Source organism: Rissa tridactyla, chromosome 2, assembly GCF_028500815.1.
Source record: "Rissa tridactyla isolate bRisTri1 chromosome 2, bRisTri1.patW.cur.20221130, whole genome shotgun sequence".
Lineage (NCBI taxonomy): Eukaryota > Metazoa > Chordata > Aves > Charadriiformes > Laridae > Rissa > Rissa tridactyla.
Window position 1 is genome coordinate 125794161 of NC_071467.1, and position 16179 is coordinate 125810339.

The window sequence follows — 16179 nt, forward strand, 5'->3', positions numbered from 1 at the left end:
TTTACTCATAGGTGTTTTTCAAGGTTTTATGCTCACTCCTGTGCTACTTTACATTTTGAATGTTTTGGAAAAGAAGTAAATGGTGAGGTCATAAGATCAATGATACATAGGTGATACAAACCAAGAGCCAATTGCAATGGGATGCAGAAGTTCTTTCAATACAGAGCAATTTGGCAGCCAATGGTAGAAGAGATTAAATGTTAAATACAGAGTAGTACCCATGGGGACAAAAAAGCCTCATTAGAATTACACAAATTCATCTCTAAGTAAGTTATAACAGCTACAGGAGGTATCTGAGTTCTTGGAGAAATAGTGTATGCAAATGTCAGATTAATACTCAGCAATGGCAAACAAACAAAACCCCCAAGTATTAGGAGAATGAAATGGCCAATAAAACAGAAACCATGATGCAATTATAATCATGATGCAATTTGCAGATCCAGATTTATAAATTTGACCCATGTTTTGAAAACTGTGCATTGTTCTGGTTGTGCTTATAAAAAATACTGTAGAAGTGGAAAGACAGTAATGATGGCAATATGTGTGACCAAAAGTAAGGAATGGCTTCCATAAAACATGAAACTTAATAGATTAGGGATACTTTAACTGGAATAAGAAATAACTGTTTGGGATATGATGTGACAGAAGTTATAAAGTCATTAGTGGCTTGGAAAAAATTAATATGGAGGGGTTCTTCCCTTTCTCTTTGTCCTGGTTTGAGGTAAAACAGAACCAATTCTCTGTTCGGTAATTTTACTTCTCAGCTAAGCCTCTTCTAACTAACTAACTAACTCTCTGAAATTAATAGTATGTTTTTCAGACAGTGTCCACTTCTAGCAGATAAGGTCTGATGTTTATAGTGAATACCAAGGAATGGTGTGCAGAGAGGCTTCTGCTTATACTTATTGCTATAACAACCAAGGTCAGCTAACTTTGTTATGTACCAAGTTGGAGGGATGGAAGCAGAAAAGCGTAGAGGGGTCACACATGTGGGGAGGAGCAGACAGGACAGGGGAAACAAAATTGACCAACAGGGTGTTCCATCCCATGTGTCAGTATAAAAGCTGAGGGATCAAAGGGGTCAGTCTCTTTCTTCAGTGGCTGGCATCCGAGGAGGACTCTGTTCATCTGCCTTTGATCCCGGTCTGTGCATTCCTGAATCCAGTTCCTGAGTTCAGCTCCCATCCATCGCTGAGTTCAGTCTGGGACTTTCCCAGTGCCTGCCGGTGACATTATCGTCATCCTGGGAGCGTGATATGGTTTTGTATATATTGTATGTATTTAATTATTTTCTTTTTTTATATTATTATCCTTTCTTTTTATTATTAATATTTAATTACAGTGGTTTTAGTTTTTGTTTCAATCCATGAGTCTCTCTCTCTATCTTGTTCTTCTCTCCCTTGGGAGACAAGTTAAAGAGGGCATCTGTCGTTCATTTTAGTGGCCAGCCCAGACCAAACCGCAACACTCTCACAGTGTAAGAACTGGGTTGCCTGCAATGCCATTTGCTGATGGTAGGTTCAAAATCAAGAGAAGGGAGTAGTTTTTTATTTTTATTTGCTGTGGAACAGTAGGCGCTGTCTCAGAAGCAACTCCTGCTCTACGGAAATTGGAGAAAGCCCACAGAGACAAAAGGACATTAAACAAACAGCTAAACTGTACCTCAGTGAAGTATAAACAAATGTGATTGTCTACTGTTTCTGAAAGATAAACAGTAGAGACAGGGAGTATTAAAGTCTTTTCAGTACCACAGTCTTGTCTTTGCTACAGAGTTAACTTGAGTTAAAGAGATGTTTCTGTGCATTTTTTATGCAGATGCTTTTGTTCAAGACAGCACGAGAGGAGTTAATGCAATGTAGATTACAGTTTAACTCTGCAGTGAAAACAACTTCTACAACCTAAGCATCAGTCTTTTCCTAATGTATAGCATATACTCTTTAACAGAGTAAACATCTTCCATGGAAAACAAAGTGCTAGACACTATGAGATACAGCCTGAAAGACTAATTAAGATGAATGTGTGCACAATTAGTGCAGGAGATTGTGAAGCTCTGTGCAGTCCAGAAACCATTTTAGATGCATAAGTTCAGGAATGCACTCATAAAGTAAGTCCTGGGGGTTACTTATATTTTTATAGATTTTTAGCAATTGCAGGTAAAGGATTAGAAAGTTATTGCTGAGACTCATAGCTAATTAAGAGCTTAGTTATGATAACAGAAATAAGAATAGGAAGGTATATGAAATGGCTTACCTCTGACACAAAGAGATCATCTGGTTTTGTTAATGATATAGTAAAGCAATAAATATTGTTACATGTGGATCTGTTAAATTGGAGTCTGTGTAGAATAGGAAATAGAAGTGCATTATCATCAAATTCCCTGAAAAGACATTTATAAGGTCATGATATCCTGACGCCAAGCATCTTAATTAGGGTTAAAATCTTATAATAATACATTTGATAACTCTAATGAGCCTTTCTATTGGAAAAAAATATTTAGCTGTAATATTTAACTTAAAAAATGGTAAACCTCAAATGCATTGTGGCATACATTACCACTATAACATAAAATTAATGTATACATTAGATAGTTACAAGGGAAAAAGAGGCATTTTTTGACTAATGGAATGGTAGTAGTTCTGTCTCCTTTCACTTGTTCCTGCAGAGTGAAAGACATTGTGAATACGAAAGAGAAACAAACCATTAAGAGGTTTAGCCTCTTAACTTCAGCTTTACTTCTGCTATGCAAGCATAATATATCCCATACTAGTTGATGACTTTCCTGAATTCTTCAGAAGGATGAACATGAAAAAGAAAAAGAAAGTCTGGCGTTTTGAGCAGACTTTGTCTAACAACCAACGTTCATATTAAAGGCTGAACTGTGTTATTTCAAGCTGTACCATATATACCTCACCAAATAAGGGACCAGCCAACTTATGTAAAAGAATAACCTGCCTCTGAGCAGAACTTATTAGCTTGGGCACAGTTCCACATTAGCGTGTCCAAACAGCTTTTGGATTGAATGTGTCTTCCATTTTGCACCTTAGAAAATGAGCTAAGCTGTTCCACAACTGTCTCCACCTGACTACGTAGACATGCCTTCATAGTATAGCTTGGACCAAGGCCCTTCCCCAGCTTGCTGACACAAGTTGGCTGTCAACTACACTTACTTCCCAGACGATGTGAAGCAGCCCCAGCAAGTTGAGTTCGGTATCTATATTTACATGAAAGTCATTAGATGAGCACTAGATGAGCACTCAAGAATACATAGCATAGTTTCTGAATTTTGTAGGTTCCTTAAAAAGTGTTGTGTGAAAGTGCACAGCTTTCTCTGCTTGCTTACTTCCTTGAAATAGGGATTGCCTGAAAAACAATTCCAGTTAAAACTGAAGACAGAAAAAAAGGTAGAATTTCCTGTGGATCAATCAGTCTCCAGTGAAATGGAGACTGTGCTTGGATAAAGTTGAGGAACTCTTCTCAGGAAAACACGTCTTCATCTGGGGAGCATCTATAGTTCAGAAGAGAAGGACCATCCCGTTTAACAGGGACTCTGCTCTGGTGAGTGACTGCGTTGCACTCATTAATTGTTGTGGTTCTAGGAGGCTTTACAGGGAATGTGCACCTTCCCAAATCTCCAGTTCTTGAGTGCATACGCTTCGGTCTGTTCTGCTCCTCCCCTGCCTTTCTTCTCAAAACCCAAAACATTTTGGTTTTGACATCTGGAATGTATGTGACAATTTCAGCATTATGGGGACGTTTGTGTAACTATGTGTTTGCATGCTACAGAGGAAATTGATGCAAGCCCAAAGCGAAGAAGGCCACATAAACAAGGAAAACATTAGAAAGAAAAGTAAAGATAGGGTTCAGCAGCCAAACAAAAAAAAAAAAAAAAAGAGATAGCCCTCAAAGAAATAGGAAAAGAGAAGCGGGGAAGGAGGAGGAAGAAACAAGAAACAGTTTAAATAAGACATTGATTACAAAGTTGCTTCATTGTTCATGTTTGGCAGTGTAAGAGGAAGGGGGACATAGCTTTTCGGAATGCCGCATGAACATTAATATTGATGGCCTCATAAAAGTAAATCTGTTTCTCAAGGGAGAAGAGTGCAAACACTTCTTTGCCATTTAAAGCTGAAGTTCATGTGGAGGAGGGTCACAAAAGTCTTTAGTCTGTGTACCATGGGTATTCAATAGACCAAATATTTCTGGCAATGTGCCTGCTCAGAGAAGTGTGTCAGTGCTGCTTGCTGGGTTATGTAAAGGGGGACACTGCAGCCGAGGCAGTGAAGCGGGAAGCCTGAAATATTCCGAAAGACCAACTGGGATTTCCCCTGCTGCTATTGTCACAGCATAGCCACTATTTTTAATTTAACCAGTATAAATGAATTTACTTGTCCTTTTCTAAACTTAGTCTGGTACTCAAAAAAAAAAAAAAAAAGGATTCAGGCAATGCTAGTGGGATATTAAAGCATGTTAGATTTTAACCACACTAATTCTGTGCCCAGTGGGGAGAAAGCTGGGAAACCAAGAAGCACAGCCATGTCTGCCGCATGCAGTATTGTGTGTGGTGCTTGGTGATGGAGGGAAATACTTGGCTGTGGTGCAAAGGTGGTAGAAAGCCAACTGAAGCTGGCAACTCTGCTTGCATAAACCAGAAATTAGTTTAGCCAACAGTCTTAGGGGGATGCATCATAAAACGATGGAGAGGGCAGTGTGATGAAATTAGTTATTACAGCAGAGGGATGGGAACCAGGATGCCTTGATTTCCAGCGTTGTCCAAATTACACGCTGAGGACTGAGTCTTGCCAGGTACTAAATGTCTTCTCACTTAGGTTGTTATCTATTTAGGATCTTGCCGTGTGGCCTTTCCACCTCCACGTGCTTTAACCAAACATGGGGACTACAAATACAGTTCAAAACGTTATTCGCTTGCAAACTAGAGGTTTTGCTGAGTCATTGTTTCTAGGTTAAAAGCATTATGTATACAGACAAAAAAAAGAGTTTTAAAAGTAATTTGTTGAGAACTTGGTTCCAATAAGATACATTGTCATATTACTTTTATTGAGTGGTAATTATGTGCTGCAGTAACATAAATCCCCTGACACATCTCTGCAGGGTGTATTTGCACATGATAAGTATACAAAACAGCGTTAGCTGTACCATGGCTGAGCTGCTGAGGAAAGGACTCAGTAACAAAGACAGTGAAGTGTAAAAAGTCATACATTAGTCACATATGAAGCTAGAACTAACAGTTCCTGGAGCCTGGCCCAGTGTACTTTTCCTTTGGCCAAAGGGTAAATTCGAGGGTAAAACAGAAATAAAAAGTTTAAACTTGTCCATGGTTACTTGAATTCCAGTGTTGAAGACGTGACCTAGCTTATGCCTGACTCAAGAGATGCAGAGGAATTTGGGACAATGTGATGAGTACTGGTACATTCTGAAAATTTAGGAAGTGACTAACAAGTACTGCTATGCACTTGCAAATAATTGTTTTCCAGAGATTTATAATTTGTTCCACGATTTTCATGGCACATCCCATTATTATGTCCGGCTCCAGTCCTCATGTCCCCACTAAGTCCCTTGTTTAATCATTCCTTCTTCCCTCTCTCCTCCCTGACCCCTAAATCCTACTGTCTCCGCATTGTAAATTCTTGACCCAGTTTTTCCTTCTTTCCACAAGCTTCCAGTTTGTTTTTATACCAGGTTTTCTCAACAGTTTCCTCATGTATCAGCTTCACACCCATTTGTACTCTGTATTTCTATCAGGCAGCTTCATCCTCTACCTATAACAAAAAGGAAAAAAAAAAAAAAGAGGATAAAACCCCAGGAAGAACAAGCTCTTGGTTCTGATCTGTAAAATCCCAAAGCTGCAACTGTAGGTAGGAAAAGCTCTGTCATTCCTGGCTGAGAGTATTGTTGCACTCTTTGAAATTTCAGGTGCAAAGTGCCAGTGAGTCTCTCCTGAGCACCGATGAAGAGAATTTTCAAAGACTTGGACCGTGGTCAAGCTCGGTAAGCTTTTCACTGACACGTAGACTTTTCACAAACCCATCTAATTTGGCCATGACTTTGGAGGAGACAGGAAGGGAGGAAGGGAGTGAGGGAATGAAGGAGAAATTGGGGGAGAGAGGGAAGGAAAGGTGATTTGGTCTGCAGCAAACACATATGACTGTATAAAATTCAAATGTGTGAAATTTCAATGGTAAAATAGCAAACAGTTAAAGTACTGCTAAGTTGTAGCAACAGAATATAGGGTATTATCATAGAAAGTGTCAGGCAAACTTAGTCATAGGTGATACTATCAGCACCACCTCTTACTGCAATTCACACATAGTAAACTCATACTTTTTCTGTCATAATTAGGTTTTATGTTCCTGAAACACATCATAGGGTGATATTTTTCTTGAATGCTTAAGGCCAAAAAAATCTTGCTGTTGATCCTTGTGTTTTAAATATCAGTTTACCATTTTAAAATTAGTGCTGTGTAAACAACAGAGGAATTTGTGTAAGACTGTGGGAATTTCTAACCCATTCATGTACCAAGGTTTCGTCAGATTTGCTAAATGCAGGAGCTTCAGCTGTGACTTTAAAATCATTGACACTTCTTTCTCTGTGGGCCTAATCCTGCAAAGTATCAATCGCCTTCTACAAAGCAGCCCCCAAATCTGTCAAAACCTTGTGAATCAGGTACTCCGCCTCTGGAGTACTGAGTCTCAATACATCAATTTTATTTGGATTCTGTGTTTGGTCTCTTAAAAGTCCTGTCCTTTGTCATTACAATTTATGTTCTTGTATATTCAGTTTGCAGACACTGTTTCTGTTGATCGTTTAAAACTTTGGCATGACTCCGAGTAAAACATGCAGCATTATGCACTGCATACCAGATGTGGATTAACTAACTGGTGCTTGTGTTCCTAGAAATCACAATCCCAAAATGTACTTATGCATAATCATTCAATATAGCAAACCATATTTTAACATGAAATCTATTTAATCAACCATTTGCCAGATCACGGAAACATAGTTTTATGCGGTAAATTAGTCTGTATGAGATAATCTGTATTTTACAGGTTTTCCCAGGTGCTTATTTTAAATGGTGTAAATTTTTTCAATTTTTTCTTTCATCTGGAGGATCACAAAGTGCTAGACAAACTATAGCATTGAGCAGTAGAACATTGCTACGATGAAATGTGGCAAATACTCAATGACAAGTGGGAAATCTGAATGCCATTTAAAGACATTTAAAAAAGCCCAACAACAACAAAAACCCAACCCAGGATCAGGTTGAAAATATTGGGATGATTAACTCCCTGGATGTGAACCTTTGACTCACCTTGTTCTGCTCAGATATTTTAACTGAAGAATTCATCTTTTTGTACAAAAAGGATGGGGTAGAACTCGGGAAGCCAGACAAAGTCCTGAGCAGGCACGCACTGTGTGGAGGTCCCTACGGACCTCTGCTAGTGCCTCTCGGGTCTGACTTCATTTATAGAATCATAGAATCATAGAATGGTTTGGGTTAGAAGTGACCTTAAAGATCATCTAGTTCCGACCCCCCTGCCATGGGCAGGGACACCTCCCACTAGACCAGGCTGCTCAAAGCCCCATCCAGCCTGGCCTTGAACACTTCCAGGGATGGGGCATCCACAGCTTCCCTGGGCAACCTGTTCCAGTGCCTCTCCACCCTCACGGGAAAGAATTTCTTCCTAATGTCTAATCCAAATCTCCCCTCTTTCAGTTTAAAACTGTTACCCCCCGTCCTATCGTTACACTCCCTGATAAAGAGTCCCTCCCCATCTCCCCTGTAGGCCCCCTTCAGGTACTGGAAGGCTGCTATAAGATCTCCCCGGAGCCTTCTCTTCTCCAGGCTGAACAACCCCAACTTTCTCAGCCTATGGCAGACGTGTTCTGGTTTGAGGACCCAAACCACGACAAGATACTACTAGGCAAGGTCAGTTCTGGGTAGTTTTGCAAGGTGAACAATCACCCTGCAGAAACCAGTATTATTATTCTTTGTAATTAATAATTATTCTCAATTTAATGGAGCTTTACAAAATACACATTGAAATACATTCATTGCCATGTGGACTCTCAAAATCAAATGAATCTAGCTGCAATGAAGGCAGAGTCTGCCCCTTTTTCTGGGGCAGTCTGTCATGCACTTTGAGAAAGGTTTTCAGGGAGGAAGAAGTAGTGGTGTGGACAGGATGCTGGAACATCTCCAAACACAGCAGTACAGCAGAGCTATCGTGCTTCTGGTGACACCTGACACTTTTGCCTCCTTCTCCATATAGCCTTTACCCTGTCCCTTCCTAAGTCTCCCCCCCAGGAGATCCCACCCCAGCCTGCTGCTCCTCCTGCTCTGCCCATCCAGTCGCTGCTAGTCCCCCACCTGCTGCACTCCCTTGTCCTCTTCTTGGCTGCCAGGCCCACCTGAGCATGTCCCCTCCTTACTTGCCCACCAAGCAAGGCTTAGCTCCTCTTCTGATAGCGTTTCAGAAGTGCAGGCTCCAGATGTGCTTCCTGGGAGTCCTCTCTGAGGGCAGAATTAGAGGATGCATTCTGGAAAAAAAAGGTGTATAAGTAATCCCACTGCAACATAAAAGGAGGCAGGAGGAATAGTGAAAAAGAACAGCGTAGAAAAAAAACCCCACAAAGAACACGTATCTAGTGAGCATGGTGGGGGAGAGAGATGGAGTTTAAGGATCTGAAAAAAGATAGTGTTGGTATCAGAGACTGAGAGTTCAGGTGATTTTGATGAGGTCAGACATGAAGGGAAGGAACGGAGGGAAGGACACAGATGTGCTGAGGCACATCAGGAAGGTTGTTTCATTCTTGTAATTGTGGGAGACAATGAGGGAAGGGTAGGACTCACGTTTTATTCGCTTTCACCTAAACTAGACTGAACGGCATTATCCTATGCTGGAATGTGTTTGGACATGGAAAAAAGTTGGATTCTGTGGCATCTGGGAGATCTTGTGTTGGACACCACCAGCAGGAGTCTGCCGGATATGATACCACTGCCTTTCAAACACAAAAGCATTTGCTTTTCAAAACTGTCATTATGGCACACTGCTAAGTCCAGGCAAGGAGAGATTTGACAGGCAGTTTGTGAAGTGTCACGGCCGCTCGCACTTGGCAGCAGCACCCCCATGTTGTGACACAGCTGCACAAAGCTTGCAGCTATGTCCCTGCGGCCTCGGTAGGGACAGACGATTATAGCCTCCTAATCCACAGCTGCAGCTGACTCTTGATTCTTTGTTATGTATCGTGCAATTGCATGACTGCACTCTCTGTATCTATTGTCTGTATCCTTTTTATTTCTGTAGCTATAATCCTAGGTCTGTGCAGATACCTTTTAGATACTCTTTACACTGTAACTTGCCTTTTTTTGCTTCTGGCTTCCATTGTCGTGACACTAGAGGGTGACAAAGATCCAAATGAGAACCACAATGGAACCATTTAGAACTGGAAACTTGAAATTCAGAGGAAATTCTTAAAACTAACGAGTCTTCCAGTAGAACAGGCATGAAGATTCAGCGCTGCTAATGGCTATTTAATAGAAACTAGTGGCACTTCATGGAAGCTTGTTTGATTCAAAACAACCCTAAACCAGATTGTTCAAAGTGAAGAAGGTGGTAACCAGATTTTCTGGGGTTTTTCCAGGACAAAGTGGAAAAGAATGGAGGGGTATTGCAAATTTGAAGTTGTGATGGGAAATCTGTGTTTTTAGAAGGTGTGAAATAAAGAGAAGAAAAAAATACACAATCAATTTTAGGCCCTAAAAGTACTGTTTCTAATATGAACAGCAGTTTTCAGTTATAGAATTACGTAGAAAACTAAAGCTTTTCTGTTCGTAATATTGTTGACAAATGTGAATACATTGGTTAGGAAGTGCAAAATGTCCAGTTCCTGCCTTTACAACACTGAGGAAACCAATCTCCTTTTCTAAAACAGTCTCATGCTTTGCTACTGCATTTTTATGGACATACATACAATTTAGTTTGTACATGAAAAGAAGGTTTGGATATCTATTGGTCTCTTGTAAGCACAGACATGCAAGAGATTCAGGATCAAATAGACAATGTTTTCACTTCCAGGTGCTGTAGCAATCATGTCAGTCCTTGCATCACTTAAAATGTGGTCCATTATGTATATTAAACATTTAAATTATTTAAAAACAGTAAGAAATGCTCTCTTGAGTTCATTTCCTTGACTTTATTTGCAGATTCAAAGTAACTACTTAAGTGGAGTTTGCATGATATTACCAGCTCCCAGGGCTTTATCATGAAATTTGATAGAAACTGTAATGTACTGGCACTCAGAAGTGTGTAAATCTCAGCTTTCATTTCTACAAAAATATTTCCAGTCTGCAAGACAGTGGAAAAAGAATAGAAAAAAAGGAACCTAAATTTCCAGCATCTGAAGTGTAATGAAAAGAACGTCCCTTTGTTATTTTAAAATGTTATTTTAAATTTTATTGTTGTTTTAAAATTTTTTAGGCAGTCTCGTGATGTTTGGGCTCTCATTCATGACTCTCAGGGCTTGCTGTTGGCAACACGGCATGCAAATGGCACTAATCTGTGCTATGGGGATTGCTGACTGCAGTGAGGGATTTACCCCACCCTTTAAAATGAGCAAAAGACGCGTAAACCAGTCTGATGGAAACTTTGGGAAGAAATAAGAGATTTGGTTAGAGATTCTGGCTGCTCTAAGCACTTGGCCAAAAGCAACAATATTTAGTGGTCAGAATAAGACAGAGACTGTAACATTTGCTGTCGCCAGAACTGAGCCAGCACTTCGCCTGTCAGAGCCAAACCGCCTTTATCCTTCCCTTGCCCTCTGCAGAGGTGCCCTCCTGGAAGATACAGCCGTTTTAGGCAGACAGGCTGCCGTGCCATTTGTGTGGCATCTCTGCACAAGACCAAGCAAAGGTTAGGGAGAAGGTGCGTTTCCCCCAAGGGAGGAGGAAAGCCCCACACGGACGGTAACGTGCATGTTCCCCACTCTGGACAGCCCCTGTGGGAGAGGGGCCAGTCACCTCCTCTGGGGCCCTATGTGCTTGTTGGGTGAAGCAAAGAGTGTAGGACCCTGGTGTGGGATGTGGGAGTGGAAGAGAGGCCCTTGGCATGCTTTCTTAGTTCACCTTTTCGTTCAGTTTTCTCTCTAAAATAGTATTCCTGACATAAAAACCTTTGTAACATGTTTTGAGATCCTTATCGTCCAAGAGAAACACTGGTAAAGGCTGGAGAGGAAGAAGTTGCTGTCATAGATGCGTGTAGACTGAGCAAGAAGGCCCGAAGTCATCCCATTTTACTGTAGGTGCTCAACCACCACGGGTGTGCTGGGGCTGGGCCTTTGGTCTCTGGATAAGCAGTGACTGGAGAGTGACTGGAGCCTTTGGGCTTGAACTGGCCCTTCTGACCAAGTCTGTAATTTGTCTTAGTGCCATGTTTGCTGCTGAAAGCTAATCCAGAAAGCATTCTGAAGAAAATATACACATAAGCGTTGCTTTGTGTAACTTTTCGAGTGTATTAACAGCCCTGACTGATAAAAAATGAAGGGGGAGCCACCCAGCAGTTGGCCTAAGAGGAAGAGAGGGAGCTGCCTTCATGCAGTGCAAGGACTCAGCCCTAGGAAAAGCAGGCAATAGCAATTAGATAGGAAAGGCAGGCAACAGCAATTAGATGATGACATAGATGGTTGGTGCACCCACTGGTGGTTTTGGAGCAATAAAGAGCAATAACACTAATGTGCTCAAGATGCTGTCCAGAGAGAATAATCTGCATTGGTATCTCAAAGGCTGCGTCCAAGGGAATATAAATAGAAGTCAATGAAAAGGGAAGTAACTCAAAGCTCAGGGCAGGTGAGGAGCATGTGATTTTGCCATGCAATCTCTGACTTGTTTATGCAGGACATTCATAAGAACTGTAGGTGAGAGATGCCAAAAAAACCCATGGTTAAAATAATGCTGTTGAGGAGAATGGAAAGGCATTTTGTTTGCTCACAGCTTTTTTGTTACACTATTTGTTTTCTTTATTTTATTAAGCTGCCCAGGCTATGGGTAGTAGGTATGTGGACGATCATTAGGTATCTGTTACGAGTTTAGTGGCCCCACAGGTGGGAAGTGCTGCCTGTGAGGCTGCATGGTCACCGCCAACCGGGAGGAGTGTAGAGCCCTGTCCTCCCTCACAGGAGCAGATGGCAGAGGAACACCCCCAGGAGCCAGCTGTGGTCCAGATCGCCACGCTCACATAGGAGCTACTGGGCCACCTCTGCTGCTGTTGATGGTACGAAGCAGTAGACCACCAGATTTTTCAGTCTCTGCTGTGGAAGTCTGGATTTACTCACACAAATGGTTCCTGGGAAGGGGCTTTGCTGTGTTTGACACAAGCCTCCAGTGGAAGGCATGAATGCAACATTTTGCCAGTTTGTTTTATTCAACAAGCTTATTTTCTTTTGCCATTTAAAGGAAAATGCCTACTTCCTCTCAGACAGTTCCTGTCTGTGGCTATTCTATTTTTCAGTAGGAAGATGGAAAGCTTTTTTTTCCCTGCAGTCTCCAGACATTTGCATTTTGCTTTCTTTCTTTTAATTCTTCAGTACTTACCTGCCAAAAAATAACTGCCAGTATATTTTTGTTCTCTGACCATTGTTTGTGAGAGTTTAAAATTAAGTATCTGTATCTTGGCATGTAGAAATCCAGAATATTCTCCACCTTCCTCTAAGAGACATTATGCTTTGGCATGGATTGCAAATTGTTCATAGCATTAATAATGTCAGTGCTTAAAAAGTTTACCTAGTCCTGTGCTTTGCATAGAAGCTATGCAGACACAGCATATTCCTCCAGGAACACATAAAATATGGTTCTAAAGATATTTAATAAAGTTATCAAGAGTATATAATACAGAAAATCAATAAGGAATTTGTAAACTCTGAGTACATCTGCTTTTTAGAATTTTGCAGTAGGAAGATGATACACATACTGATTTTGATTTCTACAATTATTTTAAGACTCCATCTATTTTTTAAACGATCTGAATAAGCATTGTGATAAACTGCATATAATCTCATAGTGATAAATTTCTTAAATTCATCACTGTCATCCAGTCCTGTGCCACCAGCTTGGAAACTTTGATCTTGAGCTTGTAAGTCAAAGATAAAGACACTAAGAAGAAGTTGTTTCATAACTATCTAGTGATTTGACGGTTAGAGTCATGATTCTTTCCTGACATTTACCATTTGTCATGACTGTAGCCTTTGTGAGCCGGATCTTCTGTGCTCCATAGTCTTCGTGTTGCTTCAGAAGCATAATTCATATGACTGGTAATGGGGACTTTGCCTGCTTTCAGAGAGATCCATAGAGGGAGCAGAGCAGCTTAATGGGTTTGTGGCACCTCTTCTACCCCCTGGCTTAGGAACATGGGGCAAACGGTTCAGGCTGGAGCGCTACTGTGCTCTACATATGCTTTGGCTGCATGAGCTGCTGGGAACTGCTACAGTCAAAACACATTGTAAGTCCATAGCAGCTCTGGCTTTGATGAGGGAACCTTCATCAGAGTCAGAAAAAAAATTTTCAGGATTCTTGAGTTCATAATACTACTAGAGCTAGCAGTAACGTCCCTAGCATATTACAGATCCTTCTCTTAAGCAAAGCAAAAGGAGTACACAAATTCAAGTATATTAGAAGAAGCCATTGTGGAGATCTCGTGAATCGACAGAAACATTTGGGAAAGTTTCAAAAAATGGATGACAACTTAATGTGCAAAATTCCATGAGCCAAATCCTCATCTGGTTAACATAACTTCTTTTCTATGAAACTGAAACCTCTAGATTCATTAACACCAGATGAAGATCTGGTCCTTGTCTGAATTTTTCCAGGCAGGCAGCTATTACTTTTGCCCTCAAATACTAGCCCTATTCCTTCAATAAAACAAGGCAGCCAAAAATTCAGAAATGATGGAGAAGGATATGGGGGAAATTTCAAATTCAAGCCAATAGTGAAAAGTTCTTTCAGTCTAATCTGGAGACTAATCTAATCTAATCTAGTTCTCCATAATGGTCTCACTAAAATGGTAAATTAACTAGATCATAAGTGTAATTGACGGCAATTGATATGATTGCTGTCAGTGCATAGGTTTTGTTCAACATCTCATGTTTTCATAAGAATATAAAGTCTTTGTTGTTACAAATATACAGAGTAGTTGATATTAAGAAGAAAATACCATTTCTTGTTTGTCCCTTGTCTGCAAGCAATGGAAAAATCTGCTGGTTTTCCAAAAATGATTCCACTGAATTTTGAGAAATCTGGCTAGGCTCTGAAAAGTCTCTTTTTCATGAAAAAATCCCCGACAAGGTAAAAGTCAATTTTATTTTTTCCCTGGTGATACTCTGCTGAGACTCTCTGAGCAAAATTAAGAAGTTACTGTGGTAACTGTACAGGCTGCAAGATGCTGTTCCTTGGAAAAAGACCTTTTTAGCGTTCAAGGGACATTTTGAATGCCTATATGCCAACGTCTTGCTTTTTGTAATGCATACCTTGTAAGCTTTTAAAATGGATCTTTTGTGAATGTACTTAATGCAAATCTAAACCCATGTGTTTTCTCTAGTTCATATAAGATTGACAAAGTTACACAGACTCTTTCCTCTGTCTGGTGGTCTGTGTGAGAAATATTGTCTATACTGCATCTTATCACTAAGCGACACCCACTGTACTTCCTGTGTTATGTCCTGACACATATTCATCAGTATGTACATTTGGTTAGATTAGTATACGCATTTATTAGTGGACAACAAACATCTTTAAAATAATGGGTTCCTTCAGAAAGTCACGGTACTCTTAGGGATCTGGACTAAATAGACAAAACCCAATAACTCAGAGTCGGAATGGAAACTTTGAGCCCTGGATCATCCGAATGCACAGAAATATGTGAGAAACTCTAAACATTGCATGGGTCTTTGTTGTAACGTGTAGAGCCAAGTAAAGTCAGTGGAAGTTTTTCCCCTGACTTCAGTGATACCAAGTAAAAAAGATGACAGACAGAAAGGAATCTGTGTATTTTATAGCTTTGGAATTACCCAAGGAATTCACTTCTCAGTAAAAATTTTACTGTTGAACATCATCAGACACATTGAGTAGTGTTCTCATCTCAAGCCCACATTATATCCAGCTTTGTCAGATACTGGCTTTTCATAATTATTTTTCAGTAATTAAATAAAAGGACTTTGTCTCGGATTTTGAGTCTGTTAGCAGAAGGCCTTAGAACACAACAGCTGCTTGGAGGGGTTTCCTGAAAGGCTTTGTTCAAAGTGAATCACAGCCAAACAAAACATTACTGAGACTGAATTAGTACTAGCTACAAAATAGGATGTTTAAGAAACCACGCATACATATCAGGCACTTAAGAGCTGATCACGGCCAAGATAAAAGACACGCCAAAGCAGCCAACTTGTGTGAAATACTCCTACCCTTCCTGCCTGCCTGCTTTCCCAGGCTAATATCACACAGCCTGCCTGCATTGCAGAGCAATCTGAAATGCAGTGATTAGTAATGGTGACCCTTCCAGGCAGAACTACTGTTTTGGTCACCTCTCATCCCAGCATCCATTTCCTCCTTAAAATAGTAGCAGTAGTGGACACTCTGGATGGCTTCATGGGCTCTCTGACCCTTACTTCTTTTTCTTTCGTTGGTGTGTATGGAAAAAAATTAAACTTCCATGAGAGTTATTTTATTTCTGCATTTGTGTTTTTTTTGTTTTGTTTTTTTTTTTTCCTTAATTGTTTGCTCTGGTTTCTGTGCCAAAAAGCCTTTCTGAAGATGGTTTCAGTGTTGCCCTCCTGAAATAAGTGCATTTCTTATGGCAATACAGAGGAATTTCTATCTGACAACCCAACCTATTTATTTCTTCATCAGATCAATCAATGCAGGATCAGTCCTTAGTCAAATAGAGCCCCAATAAATTGTAGTGAAGCTGCATAAAGAACTTCAAGATTATTTCATAACTAATAAGATCAAAAAGCCTTTTGAATATGTTTACTTGGTATTTTGTTGCTAGTAAATGGTAAGATATCAATAGCATCCAGCAAGATACCAATAGCTCCACAAGGCCAATGTGGGCCAGGCTGCTGCCTGGTAAAGTCAGGTATCTAAGCATGAAAGACAGAGGCTCTCCATAGCCTTAAAGT

At 40.4% G+C, this 16179-nt stretch overlaps 1 long non-coding RNA gene across 2 annotated transcripts in view; it reads left to right on the forward strand.

The window, feature by feature from the left end:
* Window positions 1-1107: 1107 nt before the first annotated feature.
* LOC128906185 (uncharacterized) overlaps window positions 1108-16179 on the forward strand; it is a 36675-nt gene continuing 21603 nt past the window's right edge. For both annotated transcript variants that reach the window (XR_008465090.1, XR_008465089.1), the window contains exons 1-3: window positions 1108-1273; window positions 3354-3555; window positions 5932-6006. This is a non-coding gene — a long non-coding RNA (uncharacterized LOC128906185). The remainder of the gene's footprint in view (window positions 1274-3353; window positions 3556-5931; window positions 6007-16179) is intronic.